Source organism: Triticum aestivum, chromosome 3D, assembly GCF_018294505.1.
Source record: "Triticum aestivum cultivar Chinese Spring chromosome 3D, IWGSC CS RefSeq v2.1, whole genome shotgun sequence".
Classification (NCBI taxonomy): domain Eukaryota; kingdom Viridiplantae; phylum Streptophyta; class Magnoliopsida; order Poales; family Poaceae; genus Triticum; species Triticum aestivum.
The window spans coordinates 529,989,101-529,997,570 of record NC_057802.1 but is presented as its reverse complement, the minus strand read 5'-3'; positions in this window follow the sequence as shown (position 1 = coordinate 529,997,570).

The following is an 8,470-nucleotide window of genomic DNA, read 5'->3' as shown; positions in this document are numbered from 1 at the left end:
TACGTTCGACTGACGGTCCGGGTCGAAATACGTGGCCATGGAATATTTGGGGCTTAGGAGGATGAGCGTGCAATGTGTGTCACTGCAGAAAACACGGAATCTTAGAAGAAAAACGATCGAAATCTAAGAATTCATATGTTACGGGGCGGTTGAGGGGAGGACTTACTCGGGAAAGTAAGGCACGAGGAAGTTGTCCTTATCTTGGTTTGCCAGAATGACGCCTTCGAGGTAAGAACTCGCGACTTGCCGGTCCCCAGCGCTGCCCAAGATCTTGGCATGCATGTAGAAGGGGTCGACTATCACGATGTCCGGGGTCTTGTCGCGAATGATCCGCATCTCCATACTCAGCGAAAATAGCCGAACGAAGGTGTAGTGCAGCGGATGAAGGTTCAACATAGCGTGGATGTCATCAAACCGCAGGACGATCGTCCCCCCGATGGAGTTATCCACAAAGCCCTTGCCCTCTGGCACCTTGGCCGCGAAAACCGGGTATGCCACATCCTTCTCTCGGAGACGCCGCTTCTCCAAAGAAAGCACACTGTCATGCAGACTCCGCATAGCACCGGTTGCAGCATCGAGCATATTTCTCAGTAGCATCGGCCTACCCGCCACATGCACCCTCCTCGAGATATCCGCAGTTGAAGGTGGCCCGTCCTGAGCACGGATCGTACTCAGTGCCGGCTGGCCCGCACCCTTGTTAGTCTTTCTTTTGCGTGCCTTCTTCTTGATCTCCTGTAATGGGACCGAGTTCTACTCACAGACCGCCTTCTTGAGTGTGTTGGGGCTGATCATATTTGGCACCTCGCCTATCTGAGGCTCGGTGAAGTCGGCAGCTGGAGGCGTCTCCTGAGAGCTGAACAGCAGAGGACGCCTGTTGCAACTTGGCTTCTCCGCGGTACCAGCTAGATCGCACACGTCTTTTGTTGGGTTGGGTTCTTGAGAAGGAGGCCCCATGAAGTCGCCACCATCCCCATGATCGGCAAAGTACTGATCGACGTTGGCAAATGTATCATCGTCGTCGTCGTTCTGATCCTGTGCCATATGCATGTTTGGATCCAGTGGCATAGGGATGTCCGGCACCGTTGCGGCGGTCTTGCCATGGGGCCGACTTGGCGCCGGCACGACTGGCGGTGTTGTCTTTGGGGTGGTGTCCCCCGCCCCCAAACGAATCTGGCTCTTCGGCCAAAGCAGGGGCCAGCTCAGGCAGGCGCTGAGGTTCATCACGTCATCATCGTCGGCCCCCATTGGTCGAATCGGAGGTAACACCTCGTCGCAGCCTGGCAGCACCCGAACCAGTTGAACCCTAAACAAGTTGGGTGGCATCTGGGTACCGTGGAACAAGGGGCTGCCCGGTTGAACGATTTTGCCCTTGGCGACATCGACCAACTCATTGTTCACGAAGTGCAGGAGAGTGCACGGAACGTCGGCGGCGCCCTGCGAAAACATGTAGGGCGTTAGGGATGCCCAGTCAAAGGCAAGGAGATGAAGTCCTCGGCCGAGAGAGGCTTAATTAGTTACCGTGATGATGGCGTCGAGCTCGACTAATGTCGAGGCACCGCCAACGGCGGGCGTGCAGTTGACGGAGGGGCCGCTTGCTGCAGAGGTGCCGGCCGGCGTACACCCGGGTGCATTAAGCTCCCGTGCCGGCGTCGGAGACACCAATGCCAGCTCCGCCGGAGACACCAATGGCCCCGCCATCGCGTTCTGCGAGTTGCTGGCCGTGAAGCTAGGAATCGGGGGCGGCCCCTGTTGGCCGCCCGCAATCCACGCACTAATCCCCTGGATCAAGGTAGGCACAATGGCGGTGATCGTCGCTCCGAGTTGTTGTTGCATTTGCTCTTGGACAATCTCCGGAATCCGCACCACCTGTGCCCTGAGTTCTTGAACCTCGCGCGCCTGGCTTTCCGAGCTGGTGTTTTTATCCTTTCGCCCAGCAGTGTCATAGTATGACGACCATTTTGTCGACAAGCCTTTGCCGGCCACACGACCAGCTGACGTCGGCTTACTGAGCTTATCCTTGTTCTTCATTACATTCAACGCCCTATTTAGAGTGGTGTCCCAAGGGTTGCTCTTAGTCGACCCCGCGCTACTGCTTTCAGTCGCCTGCGGAAGGAATGTGAACCATTTAGAAATTTGGCTTCATTAATTAGAATGCAACCATATGGAGCTAATTACGAGGGGGTGTATTCCTTACCAGAACAAGCTCAAGCGCCCTGGTCTTCGGATCCGTGGTAAGCTCCTTTGTTTTCGGGTCCTTCTTGTACCGGGCCCTGACAAAGTTCCTGGTCTGCTTGTCACCGTATTTATCGAAGAGGGGCGGTAGGCCTTGCTCGGCACGGTCCGCCTCCTCCTTGTCCCATATAGGCTCCGCCACTCTGTAACCGCCGGGATCGAGTGTGTGTTCCCCTAAGTTCAGCTCCCGCATTTCTTTCCCCCACTTACTTGATTCGGAGTTTGCGGTGCTCGAGCAATTGATCTTGAAGTCATTGTAGTCATCTTCGGTGATCGAAGGATTTTTCTCATTGATCTTCTCATAACTCTCACCTTTCTCGACCATTCTCTTCACATTGCTTTTCCAAGTAGACAGGGCCTTGCTCATCTTCGTGAGGGCATCATTGTTCACTTTATTCCCTTTGAGGCTTGTGTTTTCAAATTCAGCGGGGAACTTGTATCGTTCGTGCAGCTTCGTGAAGAGGAGGTTGCGCAAATTCCCTAGGTCAGGATGCCTCAGGTTCTCGGTGTTGATCGAGACGGTGCTCCGGTAAATGCACCCGAGCTGAAGCGAGTACCCCTTGACTATTCGTTCGGGCGCCGTTGGATTCCCGTCGGAGTCCACTTCAGTAACTTCCTCCTTGAGGGTGCGGAGCACGGTCGGGCGCCGGTCCTTCCGTTGCCTCTTCGGTTGGCTGCCATCTGTGCGTGCGCCGCCATCATCAGTGGTGGCATCCTCGGCGGCACCATCAGTGGTGGCATCAGTGGGGTCATCCTCGGCGGTACCATCAGTGGTCTCAGGATTGGTGGGGAAGGTGGCGTCCTCATACAAGTGAGGTTGTTCCCCCATCTCCTGGGACAGCATCCAGAATGGCTTGACGCTCGAACCCCCAGCCTCATCGTTGTTGGCCATGTTTCTCTCTAAATAGGAACAAAGTTTGGTCAAAAAGTTGGTTATTGTCAAGGAACAAGATCATGGTCTCATCATTTAGGGTTTGTCGACACCGAGGCATCCTAAAAGCTAAGCTTTTATCATTGAGGGTTTTTCGACGCCGAGGCACCCTAAAAGCCTAAGCTTTCATCATTTCGGTTTTTATCGACACCGAGGCACCCTAAAAGCCATGCATTAGTCACAAGTACGCCGGGGCACTTGATCCTACTGAATTAACTACTAAGATACCTCGGCCCATGCATTAGTCACAAGTACCCCATATGTCCTATTTTTAGCAAAGTCATGCTAAAATTCACGGAAAATTTCAGCATGACCTTTGCTGAAAATAGGACATATGGAGTACCCGAATTTGCCGGAACGGAAGTTAATCGACATTCCGGCAAACTCAAGGGCCTCTCGGGTGGACAAGGCAAAAAAGGCCTCCATCACAACATGGAAAATACACCAAGCAGTATCATCTCCAAGCAGTATCATATTTGTAATGACTGAAAATATTTACTTCAGGAAATATTTACTACTGTAGTTTCTGTTACAAACAAAAAAAGACTGAAGTTTGTCCTAGCTATATTTCAGGATGATTTTTCAGTTGCTCATGCTTTTTACAAATTGTAGCTACTGTTTTTTATACCTAAACAAAATTGCCCTAGCTATATTTGCTACTGTTTTTATACCTAATTTTTTGCTACTGTTTTTTTAATTTTCTACTACTTTTTTTTATTTGCTACTGTTTTTATACCTAAACAAAATTTCCCTAGCTATATTTGCTACTCTTTTTTTATTTGCTACTGTTTTTATACCTAATTTTTTTGCTACCGTTTTTAAAATTTCCTAAAAGATTTCTAACTTTGCTAACTGTACTGTGCTAGATTTGCCCTAAAATCTATGCACAAAAACACAGAGAAGGCATTAGGCATTACACAAAAACATAGAGAACTGCTATAATGTACAACAGGCTTTTGGTTTCTGGAACCATTTCATGCCCAAGTGATCTGATCCTTGTACTTTTGCTACAATGATACAGTGATACAAGTAGAATATGAAGGCATTAGGCATTACAACAAAAGGAACAGAGCTGCTATATTTACAACATGCTTTGATACATACACCACCAAAGTCCAAAGAGTAACCACTTATTAGCTACCAGGAGTAAGTAACTAACTAAATACACGACCAGAGAATAACTCACTTTGCCTCTCACTTGCTTCCTTCACCTCAGAGCGATCTTCTCTTATTACTACTCCTGCACAACATTGTCATAATTTTTATTATCTTCACAACCAAGTACTGCATTCTGTAACAACCAACTACAAAACTACAAATCAATCAAGGACTAATACTGTTGCTGCCCAGGAAAACATCTTGGAACAAGGTCCTAGAGCTATGCCGAGTGTATCCGAAAAGGAGGATCAAAGCAAAGGTAGCATTGTCAAAAGTAAACTGAAATGTATCTCATTGTCAATTTAATTCTTGTTGACATTAGAGAGCAAATTGCATGTTGGGTCTACATCTCATACAGGAATAGTGGCCTGAACAATTACAACTTTTCAGCATTGTATTAATTGCGGTCAAATCATTAAACCCATTAAAGATCGTCAAAGTTCTCCACATTAATTGTTCTAGGTTGTAGCAGGAGTTGCAAGTTCAAAAATTTATCAAGTTAATAGTAACTGCAGGGTTAAACTGTTCCAATCAAATGACTAGGATCCAACTCCATTTTACTATCGCTAACTACACATCAATGCATCATAAAATGACATGCAGATATGCTTATCATATTATGTTGTACTGTACACATAAGGGATACTTTAGAGGGCTTTTCCTCTTGAGCCTAATTTAACACGACTTTAGGACTCAACTGATAAGTTTGCGTAAATAATGTTTAATTGTAACAGCTGGAGTGGTTCGATGCATTTGTCCTATTGATTAAGTGCTGTAGGAGGCACACCCTTGAGGCCCTGACTGAAACAGTTCAGTACCTTATCTTACTGTCATTTCTGCTCTTACTGTGCAAGTTCTTACAACAATCTTGTGCTACTGTTACTATTTACTCCTGTCAAATAAACTACTCCATGTCAATATTGCTAGTGTTTATTCCTGTCAATAAACCTTGCTAGGTGAATCTTTTCCATTAATTAAATTTAACTGAATTTATATTACTGCACCGTGGAGTAGTTCAATGATCCAGTAGTTCTTATTGGAGTAGTTAAATGGTACTCGTACAGTACTTGGTGTAGCTTGGTGTTAGTACTTGGTCATTGGCAGTAGCTTGCAGTATTTGTAGCTACAATTAACTGAAGAGATTAGTGACACCAGTAGCTTGCAGTATTTGTAACTATAGTTAACTGAAGAGATTACTGCTTCAAGTGACACCAGCAGAGATTAGTTGGTGACATTACTACTTGAAGTGACATTACTTGGTGTAGTACTGCTTGGAGTACTTCTTTTCATGGAGCTGCTTGCAGTAATTTCTGATTTGCAGTCAGATTAGCTTGGAGCAGTAGCATTGCTTGCTCTGCTATTCTCTTCTCTTCTCTTCTTTTAATTAAGCATGTTTCAGTTAAGCATGTTCTTTAACTCCTAATGAAAATAATGACACTACTGCAGATCTTTGTGATGAGAAGGAAGGCGGGCACGAGCGCCGGGGCGGGTGGCGGGGTACCTGGAGGAAGGCGGGGAGGAGCGCGGACGGGATGACGGGGCTGGCCACGGGCGCGGCCAGCGGCCAGCGGGGAGGAGACGAGGAAAGCGGCACCGAGGAGACGAGGACGACGGGGCGGCGGGGCGGAGACGAGGACGACGGGGCGGCGGGGCGGCGGGGCGTCGGGGCGGAGACGAGGACGACGGGGCGGCGTCGAGGCGGCGGGGCAGCGGCGTCGGGAGAGGAGAGGGGAAGGGGATCGATCGAGGGTGAGGGCGAGGGAGAGAGAGGGGATAGGTTTGGGCCGGGCCGGGGATAGGAGAGGGGAAGGGGATCGAGGGCCGGGCGAGGGCACAATACTAATGGCGCACCACCCCTCGGTGCGCCATAAGTACATCCACACTAATGGCGCACCCCACCCTGGTGCGCCATTAGTATTTTTTTTTTTGATTTCTGCTCGAGCCACCAGCTTATCTTCCACCTGACCTGATCCACACCAAGTTCCCTCTACTAGCTCGACTAGTCAGCAGCCTGTTCTCACACCAGGAGGTCCTGGGTTCGATTCCCAGGCTCCACAATTTTTTTATGCATTTAAAATGCTGTTTCATATTTATTTGTGTTTAAATATGTTCAAACTTGTGTAAATCATAACAGTAATATTTTTTTATAAGACAGTAATAATTTTTTAAAAAATATCATCAAACAGTAATGCCGGTGGAGCGGGGGAGGGTGCGCGGGGTGCGGGGGGCCGGTGGACCGGGGGGTGCTCGGCGGCGAGGGGGACCGGATCTGGCGAGGTGGGATAGCGATCGAGATGGAGGGGGATCGAGATCGAGTGTCCATGAAATTTAAAAATATTCATGATAGTTCAAAAAGTGCCCATGAAATACAATCGAGAAATGAAGGCTACGATTTAAATACAATCGATCTTAGCTAGCTATCTGTTCACAATCTTCTTGCCCTTCTTTTTCGCAAATGGAGTTCTTCTGTGGAACGGACGTCCTTTAGGTAGGGTGGTCCTGCTTCTTCTTGTGGTGTATGCTGCTACTTCATCATCGTCGTCATGTTCGATTCTCGGGTCGCCGTACTTGTCGAAGTCTTGCTCATTGGCTACTCCATCCATTCCGATGATCTTCCTTTTGCCTCTCCTCACGACAACACGACTGGGCTTTGACGGGTCGGTAATGAAGAAGCATTGGTCCACTTGGGAAGCCAGTACCCATGGCTCATTTTTCGCGGTGACGTTTGCGCCTGCGGTCTTGGATTTGGCTTCGGGTATAACCATGGTGGTGAAATACCGGTCTTCTTTTAGGACGCACTTGGCCCATCTGACACGGAACATCGGGACCTTCTCTCCAGCGTAGCTCAGCTCCCAGATCTCCTCGATCCTTCCGTAGTATCTGTCCTTGTCGTTACAGGTGTAGGATGCCATCGTTACCCCGGAGTTCTGATAACCATCGCTCTTCATGTCCTTGGCCTCGGTGTAGAATGTGTAGCCGTTGATATCGTATGCCTCATAGGTCATCAGGTTGTGCTCGGCGCCCTGTGACAAGGCGAATATGAGTTGTTCTTCCGCGGAAGAATCCTCATGTAAAGGGTACGACAGAAGCTTCTGCTTGAACCAACGCGTGAAACATGAGTTGTGCTCTTTGAGTATATCTCCGTCCGCCCTCTGTTGGCCTCGGTCATTGTACGTCTTCTTAATAAAGGTTTTGTGCTCTACCACCCAAGGATCGACCACGTCTATGTGTTGTAGCGCGACTAGGTTTGCTCTTTCAAAGTCGGCGAGTCGACCCTCGAAGTCGACATGCATTTCACGGCGACCCTCACGGTGACCCCATCCAGCGAGCCTGCCGAGGTGCCTGTTGATGGGCAGACCAACGGGGTTCTCGATGCCTAGATAATTCGTGTAGTAGGAGATGCACTCTTCGGTCAGAAAGCCCCTGGCTATGCATCCCTCTGGACGTGACATGTTGCGAACATATCCTTTGATGACACCATTCATCCTTTCGAACGACATCATGCTGTGCAGGAACGTCGGCCCGAGTTGGATGATATCGTCCACGATATGGACCAGCAGATGCACCATAACGTCGAAGAATGCGGGCGGGAAGTACATCTCAAGCTCGCATAGTATCACCACGATCTCTTCCTGTAGCCTTCTGAGTTGCCTCACGCCAACAGACTTCCGAGAGATGACGTCGAAAAAGTTGCATAGGCCAAATAGCGTTTCACGGACGTGCACGTCCATGATCCCACGGATTGCAACTGGAAGTATCTGCGTCATCAGCACGTGACAGTCGTGAGACTTCATCCCACTGAACTTCAGCTTCGCTAGGTCTAGGTATCTGCTTATCTTCCCCGCGTAACCGTAAGGAAGTTTTACTCCTACGAGGCAGGTGAAAAACTGCTCGATCTCCTCCTGACTTAGAGTGAAGCACGCGGGAGGGTAGTCATTTCCGGTCTTCTTGGCCTTTTTGCCTTTGCGACGACTTTCCGTGTCCTGCTTCGCCTCATCATCATCATCATCATCATCATCATATATAGCGTGAAGCTCCTGCCTGATGCCCATTGATTTCAAGTCTGCCCTTGCTTTCGGCCCATCTTTGGTCCTCTCTGGCATGTTGAGCAGGGTACCAAGCAGACTCTCGCACACGTTCTTCGTGATA